Source organism: Manis javanica, chromosome 16 (assembly GCF_040802235.1).
Source record: "Manis javanica isolate MJ-LG chromosome 16, MJ_LKY, whole genome shotgun sequence".
NCBI lineage: Eukaryota > Metazoa > Chordata > Mammalia > Pholidota > Manidae > Manis > Manis javanica.
The window spans coordinates 57,660,543-57,681,013 of NC_133171.1; the positions used below are offsets into that span (position 1 = coordinate 57,660,543).

Consider the following 20,471-nt stretch of genomic DNA (forward strand, 5'->3'; position numbering starts at 1 on the left):
TACCAAATTGTCTTGATTACTGTGGCTTTGTAGTAGATAGAGCTTGAAGTTGGGAGGTGAGATCCCCCCTGCTTTATTCTTCCTTCTCAGGATTGCTTTGGCTATTCAGGGTCTTAACATACCAGAAAGAAGAAAGGTGGTCAGTGTAGTAGCAATTGGAGGCCCCTTATTCTGAAAGATGGTACAGAAGTTAACCAACTTTGGACTGTCAGGTATACATGCTAAAATATCAAAGATACTCATTAAAAGAATAGAAACAGAAAGTATAACTTTCAAACCACTGAACAGGAAATAAAGGAAAAAAGAAAACACAATAATTCCAAATGTGAGTAGGAAAGGGGAAAGCAGCAGCATAGGGAAATCACAAAATAAAACACAAGATAATAGTAATAAGTCCAGATATATCAGCATTCACAATAAATCTAATTTCCCTATCATTCCAAGGATTTGGGGGTTGGATGACTTTTTTGTCTTTTTTATTATTTATTTATTTATTTTTATTTTGGTATCATTAATCTACAATTACATGAGGAACATTATGCTTACGAGACTCCTGCCATCACCAAGTCCCCCCCACATACCCCATTACAATCTCTGTCCATCCAGCATAGTAAGATGCTATAGAATCACTACTTGTCTTCTCTGTCTTGCACAGCTCTCCCCGTGCCCACCCACATTATGTCTGCTAATAGTAATGCCTCCCCTTTTTCCCTTTATCCCTCCCTCCCTTCCCACCCATCCTTCCCAGTCCCTTTCTCTTTGGTAACTGTTAGTCTATTCTTGGGTTCTGTGAGCCTGCTGCTGTTTTGCTCCTTCAGTTTTTTTGTTGTTGTTGTTCTTATACTCCACAAATGAGTGAAATTATTTCGTACTTGTCTTTCTCCACCTGGCTTATTTCACTGAGCATAATACCCTCTAGCTCCATCCATGTTGTTGTAAATGGTAGGATTTGTTTTCTTCTTATGGCTGAATAATATTCCATTGTGTATATGTACCACATCTTCTTTATCCATTCATCTACTGATGGACACTTAGGTTGCTTCCAATTCTTGGCTATTGTAAATAGTGTTGTGATAAACATAGGGGTGCATATGTCTTTTTCAAACTGGGCTGCTGCATTCTTAGGGTAAATGGATGACTTTTAAATATCAAGTTATATACTATTTACTAGCATACATTTAAAACAAATTGGCACAAAACGGTAGAAAGTAAGTGAATGAAAAAAGACATACTAGACAAAACAATAACCAAAAGAATGCATATTAGAAATGAAGATGATCTCTTTATAATCATAAATGATATAACTCACAAAGATGAATTAATAATTCTTAATTTGTAGCACAAAATAATATAGTCTATAAATATCAGAAGTAAAAACCAACAGAATTATAAGGAGAAATTTATAATTCTTAATGACAAAGGTTGATTTTAACATATATCTCAGAAATGTGTAGACTGAGCAAAGTTAGTAATACATGTATTAGCATACTAGATAAGCAATCTTACATACGATAATTTGAGAATTCACATTCCTGTCAAGTACAGGTGGGGCATTTACAAAAATAGAAAATAATAACTGCGTATTAGGACATAAAACAAGTCTTAACAAATTGCAAAGGTTGTTATCATACAGGACCATAGACTTAAATCACCATGCAATTAAGTCAGAAATCGATTTTTTCAAAAGATACTTTTAAGACTCCATATTCTTATAAATTTAACATACACATACACACAAACACACACACAACTTCTAGATGAGTCACAGGCCCAGTAAAAGATCCTACAGTAAAGAGACTACATGTTACATCTGGTCAGCAGCTGCAGGCAGAGTCACCACCAGATTAAGTTTACAATAGTCCATCATCATTTTTCTAAGATTCACATGACTTTTGCACAGGCCAAACTGGTGAATTAGATAAGAAGGGTTAGGAATCATTAGCTCTGCTTCTTTCAGTTCTTTGATTGGAGTATTAATGACTCATCTTTTCTCCCAGGGATGTCATGTTACTTCTGGTTTACTATTTTGGCAGCGGTTGGAAATTCCAGAGGCTTCCACTTAGCCTGCCTACCATAATGATCCCAGAGGTCCAAGCCAATGTGAGGATTCTGCCAGTTTTCAAACACATCTATTCCAATTATACTTTCAGGAACCAGGGAAATAACCACAGGGTAAGTTTATGGGCCACCTGGGCCCTTTGTGGTCAGACTTGAGACTCCCTCTAGTATCTTCCCACCATCTACCCTACTTTGAATGGTGGGCCACAGTAGCATTTTGAATCAGAAGGGCTTGGTATCAAATCAGAGCCAGTTGTCTAGGAATCCCTGAAAGGTCTGGGTATTTTCTTTTCTCTAATGATAGCCACTCTAATAAATGGCTGCAGGTTTCTTTGGGGGAATGCATGGGAAAATTAAGTTGTTTACTTGTAGCAGTGGTATGAGGTCCTTCCTCAAGGAAACCTGACCTTTTCAAAGGACTTTGGGCCAAAGAACTCATTTAAGTCTGAAAACTGGGTAAGAGGGCATCATTCTTTACTATGGTGACTCAAATTGAGTTTTTGCCGACCAGACCTATAGTGTTGCCTGTTATATAGATCAAGCAATAGTCTAGTAAGCTGATTATCTATTTTGTTCCTAGGGACACCATGATCAACTAGCCTGCCACTAAAGATCTCTGCAGGCTAAGGTGTTCTGATTACTGAAACATCCCTGATACCCTTTAGGTTAATGTGTCCACCTTGTCTTTGATGGTTAAATGCTTCTACTCAGCCTCTGCTATGATGGAATGCCATCATTCTCACTGAAATCAGGAGCTCAATCTTAAAAGTGACATCCCTTACAGTCATAAGTAGCCTAAAATAGAGAGCAATTAGAGCACTTTTCAAGGATACAGGTGCTCCCCTCACTAATATATTTCTCAATGCCTTAGTAAAGGGAGTGTCTTCATGAGCTTTCACATACAAAAAAGTTAGGGGATAGGTCACGCATGATAAGTCCAATCCACCATTGAGATCTCCCTACACTTCTGGGTTTCCTCCTCCAAATCATACCAGGGAAGCTCTGGCATCTTAACTTCATTAAATTAGATCTCAACATTGAACTTGAATATTGAGTTCACGTTTCAGTCAACCAACCAAATAAGAAGCTAGAGCCACCTCTAGCTATATGAGCTAACATTACACCTGATTTCTAGTAAGCATATTTGTATAGAAAAAATATAGCCTGATATAGTATTATAGTTTTTCTTCTTTGATTTACCAAACTTAGAATCCATTCCCACACATTTCCTGGGTTACTACCAGTATATATTAGCAATGTCCTGCAATTCTTTTGGTGCTTATGCTACTTTCTCCTGGGTCATTTTGTGTTCCTGTTCCTCTGGAGCATGCTAAGATTTGATGCTATTTATGGGCCTAGTGGCACAGCAGGTGGCTGGGGGAATCATGAGGAAAATGAGCATCCTCTTTCAAGGCATCTGCTGCAGGTAAGGTTAAAATTTTTTAAGCAGAGGAAACTAGTATCCTCAGATACCAGGGGAAAACTACTTCCACTGTTAAGGGGGCTCAGAATGACCTGGGAGTTCAAGATAGTCAATTTTGCTTGGATGTCTCAGTTCATTTGAAATGTCTCAATGTCAAGATTCAGGATCCCATTCTTTCCTGATCATTGCCCTAATTTCCACATGAAAATTGGCAAGATGGTTAGTTCAACAGTCATTATAATTCAACAACATACACAATTAAATTTTATTTTTAATTTTCATCAATATCATACTGGGGTTATAAGAAATTATTTTAGAGTTATCATGGGAGCTCTCTGGTTCTCATTCCATGACATGAGCTGACAGTTAACAGTTGTGAGCTATTATTTTCTCCTTCTAATTGCTCAAGGACACTCAAAAGAATCTTTCTTACACCACAGTCATTATTTCTGCTGCAGCAGTGAAGGGCAGCAGACACATGGGTTCCCAAGGTATGTGCCTTCAGTTGGCATTTTATTCAATCAACCACAGATGATAGTCTGATTAACTGTGATACCTCTGCAATCTAAAGGTTACTAGCAGCCATTTCTCATTGACAGAGATCAGCACTATGCTACATAAAGGTCCTACCTTTGTGGGTCTATTTCCTGGGACCATTTCTGGTATTAATTTTTTATTAATTTGTGTCCAATCAAGAGACAGAAACTACGTAACAATTTAAATAGGGTAGCTTAATGTAAGAATTTTAAAAGGGTAGCTTATATAATGAATTATTAAACAATGGTAGGATAGTAACTATAAAGATGTGAAGAAGACTCTAAGAAGCATTGGAGAGCTGCCAAGGCTGTGGTTCAGACCTGATTGAATAAGGTTTGGTTGCAGCTTACTGGATGAAAGAGAAGTTTTCTGAGTTGCCTGGGCCAGTGCTAGTCAGTAATCACCAGGCAAGTGGGAAACAACCCTCCTGGGTGCAGGCAAACAGAGACTCATGGGCAGGCATGCATAGACAGTTGAAATGCCCAGAGTATGTGGTGTTCACTTCAGGAAGGTTGTAAGTCATAACTCTGGGGTGAAGCAAACCAAGCTGCTGGGTGTGCATGTAGAGTGAGTCAGCACCACCATGGTTATGAAATGTTGTGTGTGCTGTATCTGCACTGGGAGGGCAGCAGCAAGTGTTCACTAGGCCCATACTGGGGCTTCGTGGTAGCCAAGGGGATGCATTCTCTAGGCACATGGCTGGAGTAGAGCACTCCTGGATGGTTCCCCCTGCCACTACAAACACGCACACATATGTACATATATATGCACATTGCTGATTGACCAGGTAGCAGGAGAATAAAAGCAAAATGCAGCACATTAGGACTAGGAAAAAAAAACTCCCTTCTTCCTGCAATGTCCCTCCTGTGCCCTCTACATTATGCTCACTGTAGAGGATAAATGCTTAAAAAGCCCAGTCCTTCACTGCAGAGCAGGAAGGATGAATTTGGAGCTGAGAGTTAATAAACTGATGACTGGTATACTGTTTTCAACCACTTTGCTATAGGGCTAGGGCTTATATACGAGCAGTTCCAGAAGAAAAAGAAAAGAATGAATGTTCTCTTACAACTTATTTGTAAGGTTACTATAACATGTATTTATTTAAAAATATTTATTCCTCATCAAAATATTAGCAAACTGAATGCAAAAGTACATTAAAAAGATCATTTACCACAAACAACTGGGATTTATTCTAGGGATGCAAGGATGGTTCAATATCTGCAAATCTATGTGATGTACCACATTAAAAAAAGGATAAAATCTTATCACCTCAATAGATGCAGAAAAAGCATTTGACAAAATTTAACATCCATTCATGATAAAAACTCTCAACAAAGTAGATATAGAGGAAATATCCTGTAACATAATAAAGGCCATATATGGCAAACCCACAGCTAGTATTATACTCAATGGTGAAAAACTGAAAGCTTTTCCTCTAACACCAGGAACAAGACAAAGATGTGCACTCTCAACGCTTTCATTCAACATAGTACTGGAAGTCAGATGAAAAAGAAATAAAAGAGATTCGAATTGGTAAGGATGAAGTAAAACTGCCATTATTTAAAGATGACATGATACTATATAGAGAAAACCCCAAAGACTCCACCAAAAAACTATTCCAATAAAGGGATTGAGTAAAGTTATAGGGTACAAAATCAATATACAGAAATGAACTAGCAGAAAGAGAAATTAAGAAAATAATCCCATTTACAATTGCATCAAAAAGAATAAAATAACCAAGAACAAATTCAACCAAGGAGGGGAAATATCTGTACTCTGAAAACTATAAGACACTGATGGAAGAAACTGAAGTTGACACAAATAAATGGAAATATATACTGTGTTCTTGGACTGGAAGAATTAATATTGTTAAAATGTCAATACAAGACTTATACTCTGAAAACTACAAGTCACTCTTAAGAGAAATTAAAGGGGACACTAATAAATGGAAACTCATCCCATGCTCATGGCTAGGAAGAATTAATATCGTTCAAATGGCCATCCTGCCCAAAGCAATATACAGATTTGATGCAATCCCTCTCAAATTACCAGCAACATTCTTCAATGAATTGGAACAAATAATTCAAAAATTCATATGGAAACACCAAAGACACCGAATAGCCAAAGCAATCCTGAAAAAGAAGAATAAAGTAGGGGGGATCTCACTCCCCAACTTCAAGCTCTACTACAAAGCCATAGTAATCAAGACAATTTGGTACTGGCACAAGAACAGAGCCACAGACCAGTGGAACAGATTAGAGACTCCAGAAATTAACCCAAACATATATGGTCAATTAATATTTGATAAAGGAGCCATGGACATACAATGGCAAAATGACAGTCTCTTCAACAGATGGTGCTGGCAAAATTGGACAGCTACATGTAGGAGAATGAAACTGGACCATTGTCTAACCCCATATACAAAGGTAAACTCAAAATGGATCAAAGACCTGAATGTAACTCATGAAACCATTAAACTCTTGGAAAAAAACATAGGCAAAAACCTCTTAGACAGAAACATGAGTGACCTCTTCTTGAACATATCTCCCCGGGCAAGGAAAACAACAGCAAAAATGAGCAAGTGGGACCACATTAAGCTGAAAAGCTTCTGTACAGCAAAAGACACCATCAATAGAACAAAAAGGAACCCTACAGTATGGGAGAATATATTTGAAAATGACAGATCCGATAAAGGCTTGACGTGCAGAATATATAAAGAGCTCACACGCCTCAACAAACAAAAAACAAATAACCCAATTAAAAAATGGGCAGAGGAACTGAACAGACAGTTCTCTAAAAAAGAAATACAGATGGCCAAGAGACACATGAAAAGATGCTCCACATCGCTAATTATCAGAGAAATGCAAATTAAAACTACAATGAGGTATCATCTCACACCAGTAAGGATAGCTGCCATCCAAAAGACAAACAACAACAAATGTTGGCGAGGCTGTGGAGAAAGGGGAACCCTCCTACACTGCTGGTGGGAATGTAAATTAGTTCAACCATTGTGGAAAGCAGTATGGAGGTTCATCAAAATGCTCAAAACAGACCTACCATTTGACCCAGGAATTCCACTCCTAGGAATTTACCCTAAGAACGCAGCAATCAAGTTTGAGAAAGACAGATGCACCCCTATGTTTATCACAGCACTATTTACAATAGCCAAGAATTGGAAGCAACCTAAATGTCCATCGGTAGATGAATGGATAAAGAAGATGTGGTACATATACACAATGGAATACTACTCAGTCATAAGAAGTGGAAAAATCCAACCATTTGCAGCAACATGGATGGGGCTGGAGAGTATTATGCTCAGTGAAATAAGCCAAGTGGAGAAAGAGAAATACCAAATGATTTCACTCATCTGAGGAGTATAAGAATAAAGGAAAAACTGAAGGAACAAAACAGCAGCGGAATTACAGAACCCAAAAATGGACTAACAGGTACCAAAGGGAAAGGAACTGGGGAGGATGGGTGGGCAGGGAGGGATAAGGGGGGGGGAAGAAGAAGGGGGGTATTAAGATTAGCATGCATGGGGGGGAGGGAGAAAGGGGAGGGTAGGCTGCACAACACAGAGAGGACAAGTAGTGACTCTACAACATTTTGCTAAGCTGATGGACAGTAACCGTAATGTGGTTGTTAGGGGGGACCTGATATAGGGGAGAGCATAGTAAACATAGTATTCTTCATGTAAGTGTAGATTAAAAATAAAAAAAAAAAAAAGAAAGAAAGAAAGAAAAGGGGGATTACTCCTTGATAGGATAAAACTATTGGTAAATCAAAGATCAACGCATGCTTTAAATATCCTTAATGTTGATCACTTAAAGGGTCTCAGATGATCAGCTATGGAGGTACTCTTTTCTGATAATATTCCTTTCTCTTAATTTAAAAAAAAAAAAAAGCAGTTACTGTGTGCTGACCTCCAATGAGTTCTGCACAGTGGTATAGAGGGCATGTCAAAGTGTGGGCAAAGGGTCTTTTTGTTTCTATGCAGAAGATCAAGGCCTAGCTCGGATACCCAGAAAATGAACTAAGATACGATATGAGGAGGAGCTTCCGGCATCAGCACTCTCGGGAGGACTTGTGCCGGGGGATGATCATCAAAAAGCCTCCACAGGGATCTGGACGATGCTGCGGTTGTCGCTGCATCCAGCCCACCGTCTCCTAGACTTGCCATAGGAATGAGGAGGGAGATGTCTAGGCTGGCATGTGCATACATTGAGACAACGAATTTGACCGGATCTGTACTGTTGGAACTCAACCAGGAGTTGGGAGGGGTGCAAGTTGTAGCACTCCAAAATCTTATGACTATAGACTATCTACAGTTAAAAGAACATATGGGATGTGAACAGATCCCAGAAATGGGCTGCTTTAATTTGTCTGATTTCTCTCAGACTGTTCCAGCACAGCTGCACAATATCCATCATATCATAGACAAATTTTCACAAATGCCTAGGGTGCCTAAATGGTTTTCTTGGCTTCACTGGAGATGGATGGTAATTATAGATTTGCTTTGTTTATGTCACCGTATTCCTATTATGTTAATATGTGTGTGCAAATTAGTCAGTAGTTTAAAACCTATACATACTTAAGGTACTCTACAAGAAGATATGTCAAAGAAATAATCAATCCTCCCATGTTTTCTTCCATATGCTACCTCTATAGCTTTTCTTCTTCCTTCCTAATTACCACCCTTAAATAGAATTCATGCCTCATATCGAATTTACCAAGCATCATAATTCCTCCAGGTGGTAAAGATACCTTGAGACAAGTGCTGGTCATAGAAGCCAGAGGGCATAAATCTGCAAAGAAGTAAATAGCTAACCTTTTCAAACAATATGGCTTCTCTCTCACTTACCAACTTTACATTTCCCTGTATGGCCCCGGAAGATGACTGGTTAGCCAGAGACGGGTAAGATTCCTCAAGGCAGGAACAACCTAAGACAGGCACAGTCGCAGGGGGGCCATCAGGTGAGAATTTGGGGATCAACAGAGGTGAGGCTCAGAACCTCATCCCCCTGCTTTGAGAGAAATCTTCTGCATCCGTGGATGTTTTGCTGCCCTTGTCTAGCTTGGATTAATACTTAGTCAATAGGCACACACCTGATCATCTGATCATCTACATTTGCCCTCTTACAGCACTAAACTATGTTTTCTACCTTTATCTTGCATCTACCTACCACTTCAGCATTTTATTAAAAATAAAAATAAAAATAATAATAAAGGGAGAAATGTGGGATCAACATATAAATCAAGTACAAAAATCAAACGAATATTCATATTTGACCTGATTGTTTATAGGTCATAATGCATGATCAAAACCGAAAGTTTCTGTGATGAATGCCCTTGTACTGTTCACCATGTAAGAATTTATTCACTATGTAAGAATTTGTTCACCATGTAAGAACTTGTTCGTTATGCTTCAGAAGATTGGAGAGTGACGAGAATTAGGCTTGAGATGGATTAATGATTGTACATTGAGCATTGACCCCTCTATACTGAATTTTATTGTTGTTAACAACCATTTGATCAATAAATATGAGATGCCCTCTAAAAAAAAAAAATGTCAATACACCCAAAGCAATCTACTGATTCAATGCAAACCCTACCAAAATACTGATGAAATTTTTCACAGAATCCTGAAATTTGTATGGAGCCATAAAAAATCTAAAAAAGCCAAAGCCATCTTGAGAAAGAACAAAGCTGGAGGTATCCAACTTTACATTTCCCTGTATGGCCCCGGAAGATGACTGGTTAGCCAGAGACGGGTAAGATTCCTCAAGGCAGGAACAACCTAAGACAGGCACAGTCGCAGGGGGGCCATCAGGTGAGAAATTGGGGATCAACAGAGGTGAGGCTCAGAACCTCACCCCCCCCTATTTTGAGAGAAATCTTCTGCATCTGTGGATGTTTTGTTGCCCTTGTCTAGCTTGGATTAATACTTAGTCTATAGGCACACACCTGATCATCTACATTTGCCCTCTTACAGCACTTAACTATGTTTTCTACCTTTATCTTGCATCTACCTACCACTTCAGCATTTTATTTAAAGTAATAATAATAATAATAAGGGAGAAATGTGGGATTCACATATAAATCAAGTATAAAAATCAAATGAATATTTATATTTGACCTGATTGTTTATAGTTCATAATGTGTGATCAAAACCGAAAGTTTCTGTGGTATGACTGCCCTTGTACTGTTAACCATGTAAGAACTTATTCACTATGTAAGAATTTGTTCACCATGTAAGAATTTGTTCGTTATGCTTCAGAAGATTGGAGACTGTTGAGAATTAGGCTTGGGGTTGATTAATGATTGTGCAATGAGTCCCCTATACAGAATTTTATTGTTGTTAACAACCATTTGATCAATAAATATGAGAGATGTCCTCTCAAAAAAAAAAAAAAGCTGGAGGTATCATGCTCCCTGATTTCTAACTACACTACAAAGCTGTAATAACCAAAACAATATAGTATTGGCACAAAAGTAGACACATAGATCAATGGAACAGAATGGAGAGCCAGATATAAACCCATACTTACACATTAATTAATCTGTGACAAAGGATGCAAGAATATACAAGGGGGAAAAGATATTCTCTTCAATAAACGGTATTGGGAAAACTGGACACTGTATACAAAAGAATAAAAGTAGACCACTTACTTACACCATATACAAAAATAAGCTCAAAATGAATTAAAGACATAAATATAAAACCTGAAACCATGTAAGTCCTAAAAGAAAACATAGGCAGTAAATTTTTAGACATTCGCCTTACCAATATTTTTCTGGGTATGTCTTCCCAGGCAAGGGAAACAAAAACAAAAAATAAACAATTGGGACAACATCTAACTGAAAAGCTTTTTCAGAGTGAAGGAAACCATCAACAAAATGAAAAGGCAATCTACTGAATGGGGGAAGATATTTGCAAATGATTTATCTGATGAGGGGTTATATAAATATGTATATATTTACATATGTAAGTACTATATAAAATATATATTACATAAAGAACTCATACAACTCAACACCAAAAAAAAAAAAAAATTTGGCAGAGGACTTGAATTGATATTTTTTCCAAAGAATACAGATGGCCAACAGACACATGAAAAGATGCTCAACATCCCTAATCATCAGGGAAATGCAAATCAAAACCACAGTAAGATATCACCTCATACTAGTCAGAATGGCTAGTACCAAAAAGGCAAGAAATAACATCAAATATATATGTCAAAAGACAAGGGCCCCCTTTTTTAATACCTGAAGCACAATACTATTATCACAGCTAAAATTGTTAATGACTCCTCAAATCATCAGATGTCCAGTTGTCTCATAAATGTCATCAATGTTTTTAAAAATCTTTTTTTAAAACTACAATCCAAGTAAAGCCACACATTATGATTGGCTAATGTCTTTTAAAATATTTTAAATTGGAGCGGGAGCCAAGATGGCGGCGTGAGTAGAGCAGTGGAAATCTCCTCCCAAAAACACATAGAGCTATGAAAATATAAGAAAAATCTTCCTAAAATAGAGACCACAGGACACGGGACAACATCCAGACCACATCCACACCTGCAAGAACCCAGCGCCTTGTGAAGGGGGTAAGATACAAGCCCCAGCCCAGCGGGACCCGAGCGCCCCTCCCCCCGGCTCCCGGCGGGTGGAGAGAAACCGGAGCAGTTTTTTTTTTTGGCGAGCGCTTTTTGGAAGCCTTAGAGGGACGGGCCCCCGTTGCTGGGGAGGCAGGGTGGCGGGACCGGTGAGGAGGTGCCTGGGAACGGCGCCGGAGGACAAAGAATATCCCGCGTTTCTCCCTGCGAGACCTGGGGGCGGGTGCCTGAGACCAGTGCCTGAGGACGGAGGAGGTCGCGCGTTTTTCCCCCTTTTTTTTTTTTTTTTCTCTTTTTGGCAAGCGCTTTTTGGAAGCCTTGAAGGGACGGGGACCCCAGTGCTAGGGAGGCACGGTGGCGGGACTGGTGATCGGGTGGCTGGGACCGGCGCCTGAGGACAAAGAATATCCCCCGTTTTTCCCTGCGGGACCGGTGGGCGGGTGCCTGAGACCGGCACTTGAGGACAGAGGAAATCGCGCGTTTTTCCCCTTTTTTTTTTCTCTTTTCTGCGAGTGCTTTTTGGAAGCCTAAAAGGGACAGGGACCCCGGTGCTAGGGAGGCAGGGCGGCGGGACTGGTGAGCGGGTGCCTGGGACCGGCACCTGAGGACAAAGAATATCCCGCATTTTTCCCTGTGGGACCGGTGGGTGGGTGCCTGAGACCAGCACCTGAGGACGGAAGAAATCGCGCGTTTTTCCCCTTTTTTTTTCTCTCTTTTTGCCAAGTGCTTTTTGGAAGCCTTGAAGGGACAGGGACCCCGGTGCTAGGGAGGCAGGGCGGCAGGACTGGTGAGCGGGTGCGTGGGACCAGTGCCTGAGGACCAAGAATATTGAGCGTTCCTTCCCTGCGGGACCGGTGGGTGGGTGCTTTTTGGAAGCCTTGAAAGGACAGGGACCCTGGTGCTAGGGAGACAGGGCAGCAGGACCAGTGCGCGGGTGCCTGGGACCGGCACCTGAGGAAAAAAAAAAAAAAAATCGCGTGTTTTTTCTTTTTTTTTTCCTTTCTGTTCCCTCTCTCATTGTTGCTGTTGTTGTTTTGGTTTGGAGAGTGCTTTTTGGAAATCTTAAAGGGGCAGGACAGGTCACTTAGACCAGAAGCAGGGAATCTGGGGATCTCTGGGCACTCTAACCCCCTGGGCAGCAGGGAGCACAGAGGCCCCTTACGGAGATAAATAGTCTCCTGGCTGCTCCCCCTCTAACGGGGCTCCACCATTTTGGAGGAACAGCCCCAGCCAGGCCAAGCCCACAGCAACAGTGGAGATAAACCCCAAAGCAACTGGGCAGGAAGCAGAAGCCCTGTCTGCGCACAGCTGCCCAGCACAAGCCACTAGAGGTCGCTATTCTCCCAGGAAAAGGCTACAAACCAACAAGAAGGGAAGCTCTTCCAGCGGTCACTTGTACCAGCTCTGCAGACTATCTCTATCACCATGAAAAGGCAAAACTACAGGCAGACAAAGATCACAGAGACAACACCTGAGAAGGAGACAGACCTAACTAGTCCTCCTGAAAAAGAATTCAAAATAAAAATCATGAACATGCTGACAGAGATGCAGAAAAAAATGCAAGAGCAATGGGATGAGATGCAGAGAAAAATGCAAGAGCAGTGGGATGAGATGCAGAGAAAAATGCAAGAGCAGTGGGATGAAGTCCGGAAGGAGATCACAGATGTCAGGAAAGAGATCACAGAAGTGAAACAATCCCTGGAAGGATTTATAAGCAGAATGGATAAGATGCAAGAGGCCATTGAAGGAATAGAAGCCACAGAACAGGAACGTATAGAAGCTGACATAGAGAGAGATAAAAGGATCTCCAGGAATGAAACAACACTAAGAGAAATATGGGACCAATACAAAAGGAAAAACATTCGTATTATAGGGATACCAGAAGAGGAAGAAAGAGGAAAAGGGATAGAAAGTGTCTTTGAAGAAATAATTGCTGAAAACTTCCCCAAACTGGGGGAGGAAATAATCGAACAGACCATGGAATTATACAGAACCCCCAACAGAAAGGATCCAAGGAGGACAACACCAAGACACATAATAATTAAAATGGCAAGGATCAAGGACAAGGAAAGAGTTTTAAAGGCAGCTAGAGAGAAAAAGGTCACCTATAAAGGAAAACCAATCAGGCTAACATCAGACTTCTCAACAGAAACCCTACAGGCCAGAAGAGAATGGCATGATATACTTAATGCAATGAAACAGAAGGGCCTTGAACCAAGGATACTGTATCCAGCACGACTATCATTTAAATATGATGGTGGGATCAAACAATTCCCAGATAAGCAAAAGCTGAGGGAATTTGCTTCCCACAAACCACCTCTACAGGGCATCCTACAGGGACTGCTCTAGATGGGAGCACCCCTAAAAAAAGCACAGAACAAAACACACAACATATGAAGAAGGGAGGAGGAGGAATAAGAAGGGAGAGAAGAAAAGACTCTCCAGACAGTGTATATAACAGCTCAATAAGCGAGCTAAGTTAGGCAGTAAGATACTAAAGAAGCTAACCTTGAACCTTTGGTAACCACGAATCTAAAGCCTGCAATGGCAATAAGTACATATCTTTCAATAGTCACCCTAAATGTAAATGGACTTAATGCACCAATCAAAAGACATAGAGTAATAGAATGGATAAAAAAGCAAGACCCATCTATATGCTGCTTACAAGAAACTCACCTTAAACCCAAAGATAAGCATAGACTAAAAGTCAAGGGATGGAAAAACATATTTCAGGCAAACAACAGTGAGAAGAAAGCAGGGGTTGCAGTACTAATATCAGACAAAATAGACTTCAAAACAAAGAAAGTAACAAGAGATAAAGAAGGCCACTACATAATGATAAAGGGCTTAGTCCAACAAGAGGATATAACCATTCTAAATATATATGCACCCAATACAGGAGCACCAGCATATGTGAAGCAAATACTAACAGAACTAAAGAGGGAAATAGACTGCAATGCATTCATTGTAGGAGACTTCAACACACCACTCACCCCAAAGGATAGATCCACCGGGCAGAAAATAAGTAAAGACACACAGGCACTGAACAACACACTAGAACAGATGGACCTAATAGACATCTATAGAACTTTACATCCAAAAGCAACAGGATATACATTCTTCTCAAGTGCACATGGAACATTCTCCAGAATAGACCACATACTAGCTCACAAAAAGAGCCTCAGTAAATTCCACAATATTGAAATTTTACCAACCAATTTTTCAGACCACAAAGGTATGAAAGTAGAAATAAATTCTACAAAGAAAACAAAAAGGCTCACAAACACATGGAGGCTTAACAACATGCTACTAAATAATCAATGGATCAATGAACAAATCAAAATAGAGATCAAGGAATATATAGAAACAAATGACAACAACAACACTAAGCCCCAACTTCTGTGGGATGCAGCGAAAGCAGTCTTAAGAGGAAAGTATATAGCAATCCAGGCACACTTGAAGAAGGAAGAACAATCCCAAATGAATAGTCTAACATCACAATTATTAAAACTGGAAAAAGAAGAACAAATGAGGCCTAAAGTCAGCAGAAGGAGGGACATAATAAAGATCAGAGAAGAAATAAACAAAATTGAGAAGAATAAAACAATAGCAAAAATCAACGAAACCAAGAGCTGGTTCTTTGAGAAAATAAACAAAATAGATAAGCCTCTAGCCCAACTTATTAAGAGAAAAAGAGAGTCAACACAAATCAACATAATCAGAAATGAGAATGGAAAAATCACGACAGACTCCACAGAAATACAAAGAATTATTAAAGACTACTATGAAAACCTATATGCCAACAAGCTGGAAAACCTAGAAGAAATGGACAACTTCCTAGAAAAATACAACCTCCCAAGACTGACCAAGGAAGAAACACAAAAGTTAAACAAACCAATTACAAGCAAAGAAATTGAAACAGTAATCAAAAAACTACCCAAGAACAAAACCCCGGGGCCGGACGGATTTACCTCGGAATTTTATCAGACACACAGAGAAGACATAATACCCATTCTCCTTAAAGTGTTCCACAAAATAGAAGAAGAGGGAATACTCCCAAACTCATTCTATGAAGCCAACATCACCCTAATACCAAAACCAGGCAAAGACCCCACCAAAAAAGAAAATTACAGACCAATATCCCTGATGAACGTAGATGCAAAAATACTCAATAAAATATTAGCAAACAGAATTCAACAGTATATCAAAAGGATCATACACCATGACCAAGTGGGGTTCATCCCAGGGATGCAAGGATGGTACAACATTCGAAAATCCATCAACATCATCCACCACATCAACAAAAAGAAAGACAAAAACCACATGATCATCTCCATAGATGCTGAAAAAGCATTTGACAAAATTCAACATCCATTCATGATAAAAACTCTCAGCAAAATGGGAATAGAGGGCAAGTACCTCAACATAATAAAGGCCATATATGATAAACCCACAGCCAGCATTATACTGAACAGCGAGAAGCTGAAAGCATTTCCACTGAGATCGGGAACCAGACAGGGATGCCCACTCTCCCCACTGTTATTTAACATAGTACTGGAGGTCCTAGCCACGGCAATCAGACAAAACAAAGAAATACAAGGAATCCAGATTGGTAAAGAAGAAGTTAAACTGTCACTATTTGCAGATGATATGATACTGTACATAAAAAACCCTAAAGACTCCACTCCAAAACTACTAGAACTGATATCGGAATACAGCAAAGTTGCAGGATACAAAATCAACACACAGAAATCTGTAGCTTTCCTATACACTAACAACGAATCAATAGAAAGAGAAATCAGGAAAACAATTCCATTCACCATTGCATCAAAAAGAATAAAATACCTAGGAATAAACCTAACCAAGGAAGTGAAAGACTTATACTCTGAAAACTACAAGTCACTCTTAAGAGAAATTAAAGGGGACACTAATAAATGGAAACTCATCCCATGCTCATGGCTAGGAAGAATTAATATCGTCAAAATGGCCATCCTGCCGAAAGCAATATACAAATTTGATGCAATCCCTCTCAAATTACCAGCAACATTCTTCAATGAATTGGAACAAATAATTCAAAAATTCATATGGAAACACCAAAGACCCCGAATAGCCAAAGCAATCCTGAAAAAGAAGAATAAAGTAGGGGGGATCTCACTCCCCAACTTCAAGCTCTACTACAAAGCCATAGTAATCAAGACAATTTGGTACTGGCACAAGAACAGAGCCACAGACCAGTGGAACAGATTAGAGACCCCAGAAATTAACCCAAACATATATGGTCAATTAATATTTGATAAAGGAGCCATGGACATACAATGGCAAAATGACAGTCTCTTCAACAGATGGTGCTGGCAAAACTGGACAGCTACATGTAGGAGAATGAAACTGGACCATTGTCTAACCCCATATACAAAGGTAAACTCAAAATGGATCAAAGACCTGAATGTAAGTCACGAAACCATTAAACTCTTGGAAAAAAACATAGGCAAAAACCTCTTAGACATAAACATGAGTGATCTCTTCTTGAACATATCTCCCCGGGCAAGGAAAACAACAGCAAAAATGAGCAAGTGGGACTACATTAAGCTGAAAAGCTTCTGTACAGCGAAAGACACCATCAATAGAACAAAAAGGAACCCTACAGTATGGGAGAATATATTTGAAAATGACAGATCTGATAAAGGCTTGACGTCCAGAATATATAAAGAGCTCACACGCCTCAACAAACAAAAAACAAATAACCCAATTAAAAAATGGGCAGAGGAACTGAACAGAAAGTTCTCCAAAAAAGAAATACAGATGGCCAAGAGACACATGAAAAGATGCTCCACATCGCTAATTATCAGAGAAATGCAAATTAAAACTACAATGAGGTATCACCTCACACCAGTAAGGATAGCTGCCATCCAAAAGACAAACAACAACAAATGTTGGCGAGGCTGTGGAGAAAGGGGAACCCTCCTACACTGCTGGTGGGAATGTAAATTAGTTCAACCATTGTGGAAAGCAGTATGGAGGTGCATCAAAATGCTCAAAACAGACCTACCATTTGACCCAGGAATTCCACTCCTAGGAATTTACCCTAAGAACGCAGCAATCAAGTTTGAGAAAGACAGATGCACTCCTATGTTTATCGCAGCACTATTTACAATAGCCAAGAATTGGAAGCAACCTAAATGTCCATCGGTAGATGAATGGATAAAGAAGATGTGGTACATATACACAATGGAATACTACTCAGCCATAAGAAGTGGAAAAATCCAACCATTTGCAGCAACATGGATGGAGCTGGAGAGTATTATGCTCAGTGAAATAAGCCAAGCGGAGAAAGAGAAATACCAAATGATTTCACTCATCTGAGGAGTATAGGAACAAAGGAAAAACTGAAGGAACAAAACACCAGCAGAATTACAGAACCCAAAAATGGACTAACAGGTACCAAAGGGAAAGGAACTGGGGAGGATGGGTGGGCAGGGAGGGATAAGGGGGGGGAAGAAGAAGGGGGGTATTAAGATTAGCATGCATGGGGGGGAGGGAGAAAGGGGAGGGTGGGCTGCACAACACAGAGAGGACAAGTAGTGACTCTACAACATTTTGCTAAGCTGATGGACAGTAACCGTAATGTGGTTGTTAGGGGGGACCTGATATAGGGGAGAGCATAGTAAACATAGTATTCTTCAGGTAAGTGTAGATTAAAAATTTAAAAAAAAAAAAAGAAAGAAAGAAAGAAAAGGGGGATTACTCCTTAACAGGATAAAACTATTGGTAAATCAAAGATCAACGCATGCTTTAAATATCCTTAATGTTGATCACTTAAAGGGTGTCAGATGATCAGCTATGGAGGTACTCTTTTCTGATAATATTCCTTTCTCTTAATTAAAAAAAAAAAAAAAAAAAGCAGTTACTGTGTGCTGACCTCCAATGAGTTCTGCACAGTGGTATAGAGGGCATGTCAAAGTGTGGGCAAAGGGTCTGTTTGTTTCTATGCAGAAGATCAAGGCCTAGCTTGGATACCCAGAAAATGAACTAAGATACGATATGAGGAGGAGCTTCCGGCATCAGCACTCTCTGGAGGACTCGTGCCAGGGGATGATCATCAAAAAGCCTCCACAGGGATCCGGACGATGCTGCGGTTGTGGCTGCATCCAGCCCACCATCTCCTGGACTTGCCATAAGAAGGAGGAGGGAGATGTCTAGGCTGGCATGTGCATACAGTGAGACAACGAATTTGACTGGATCTGTACTGTTGGAACTCAACCAGGAGTTGGGAGGGGTGCAAGTTGTAGCACCCCAAAATCTCATGACTATAGACTATCTATGGTTAAAAGAACATATGGGATGTGAACAGATCCCAGAAATGGGCTGCTTTAATTTGTCTGATGGTTCAAGTACAGTTGGAAAATATCCATCATATCATAGATAAATTTTCACAAATGCCTAGGGTGCCTAAATGGTTTTCTTGGCTTCACTGGAGATGGCTGGTAATTATAGATTTGCTTTGTTTATGTCACCGTATTCCTATTATGTCAATATGTGTGTGCAAATTAGTTAGTAGTTTAAAACCTATACATACTTAAGGTACTATACAAGAAGATATGTCAAAGAAATAATCAATCCTCCCAAGTTTCCTTCATATGCTACATCTATAGCTTTTCTTCTTCCTTCCTAATTACAAACTTTAAATAGAATTCGTGCCTCATATCGAATTTACCGAGTATCATAATTCCTCCAGGTGGTAAAGATACCTCGAGACAAGTGCTGGGCATAGAAGCCACAGGGCATAAATCTGCAAAGAAGTAAAAAGCTAACCTTTGCAAACAATATGGCTTCTCTCTCACTTACCAACTTTACATTTCCCTGTATGGCCCCGGAAGATGACTGGTTAGCCAGAGACGGGTAAGATTCCTCAAGGGAGGAACAACCTAAGACAGGCACAGTCGCAGGGGGGTCATCAGGTGAGAATTTGGGGGTCAACAGAGGTGAGGCTCAGAACCTCACCCCCCCTGCTTTGAGAGAAATCTTCTGCATCCGTGGATGTCTTGCTGCCCTTGTCTAGCCTGGATTAATACTTAGTCTATAGGCACACACCTGATCACCTGATCATCTACATTTGCCCTCTTACAGCACTAAACTATGTTTTCTACCTTTATCTTGCATCTACCTACCACTTCAGCATTTTATTAAAAATAAAAATAATAATAATAATAGGAGAAATGTGGGATCAACATATAAATCAAGTACAAAAATCAAATGAATATTCATATTTGACCTGATGGTTTATAGGTCATATTGCATGATCAAAACCGAAAGTTTCTGTGATGACTGCCCTTGTACTGTTCACCATGTAAGAATTTATTCACTCTGTAAGAATTCGTTCACCATGTAAGAACTTGTTCGTTATGCTTCAGAAGATTGGAGACTGACGAGAATTAGGCTTGAGATGGATTAATGATTGTACATTGAGCATTGACCCCCCTATACTGAATTTTATTGTTGTTAACAACCATTTGATCAATAAATATGAGAGATGCCCTCTCAAAAAAAAAAAAAAAAAAAAAAAAATATTTTAAATTACATGTTTTCCTCCATCTCTTCTTACCTCTTGCAACTTTTTTGGTGAAAAAAATGAGTTGTTTGTTCCTTAGAATTTGTTAGTCTCAGTTTTGCTGACTGGATCACTGTGGTGTGGTTTAACACGTTTCCCTGCATTTTCTGTGAGCCGGTAGTTACATCTTGAGGCTCAGTCACATTCAGGCTGTGTATTTATGGCCAGACTAATTCATAGGTAGTGGTGGCGTTTTTCATAAAGAGCACTGTAATGTCTGGATTCTTTTTGG

General features: G+C 39.7%; 2 long non-coding RNA genes across 2 annotated transcripts in view; both read left to right on the forward strand.

Moving 5' to 3' along the window:
- LOC140846786 (uncharacterized) overlaps positions 1 to 6,936 on the forward strand; it is a 60,273-nt gene extending 53,337 nt beyond the window's left edge. The window contains exon 3 of the long non-coding RNA XR_012126193.1: positions 1,998 to 6,936. This is a non-coding gene — a long non-coding RNA (uncharacterized lncRNA). The remainder of the gene's footprint in view (positions 1 to 1,997) is intronic.
- Positions 6,937 to 7,171: 235 nt separating this feature from the next.
- On the forward strand, positions 7,172 to 9,610 carry LOC140846778 (uncharacterized). The gene is made up of 2 exons (XR_012126182.1): positions 7,172 to 7,464; positions 8,016 to 9,610. It is a non-coding gene; the product is annotated as an uncharacterized lncRNA (long non-coding RNA).
- Positions 9,611 to 20,471: the final 10,861 nt, after the last annotated feature.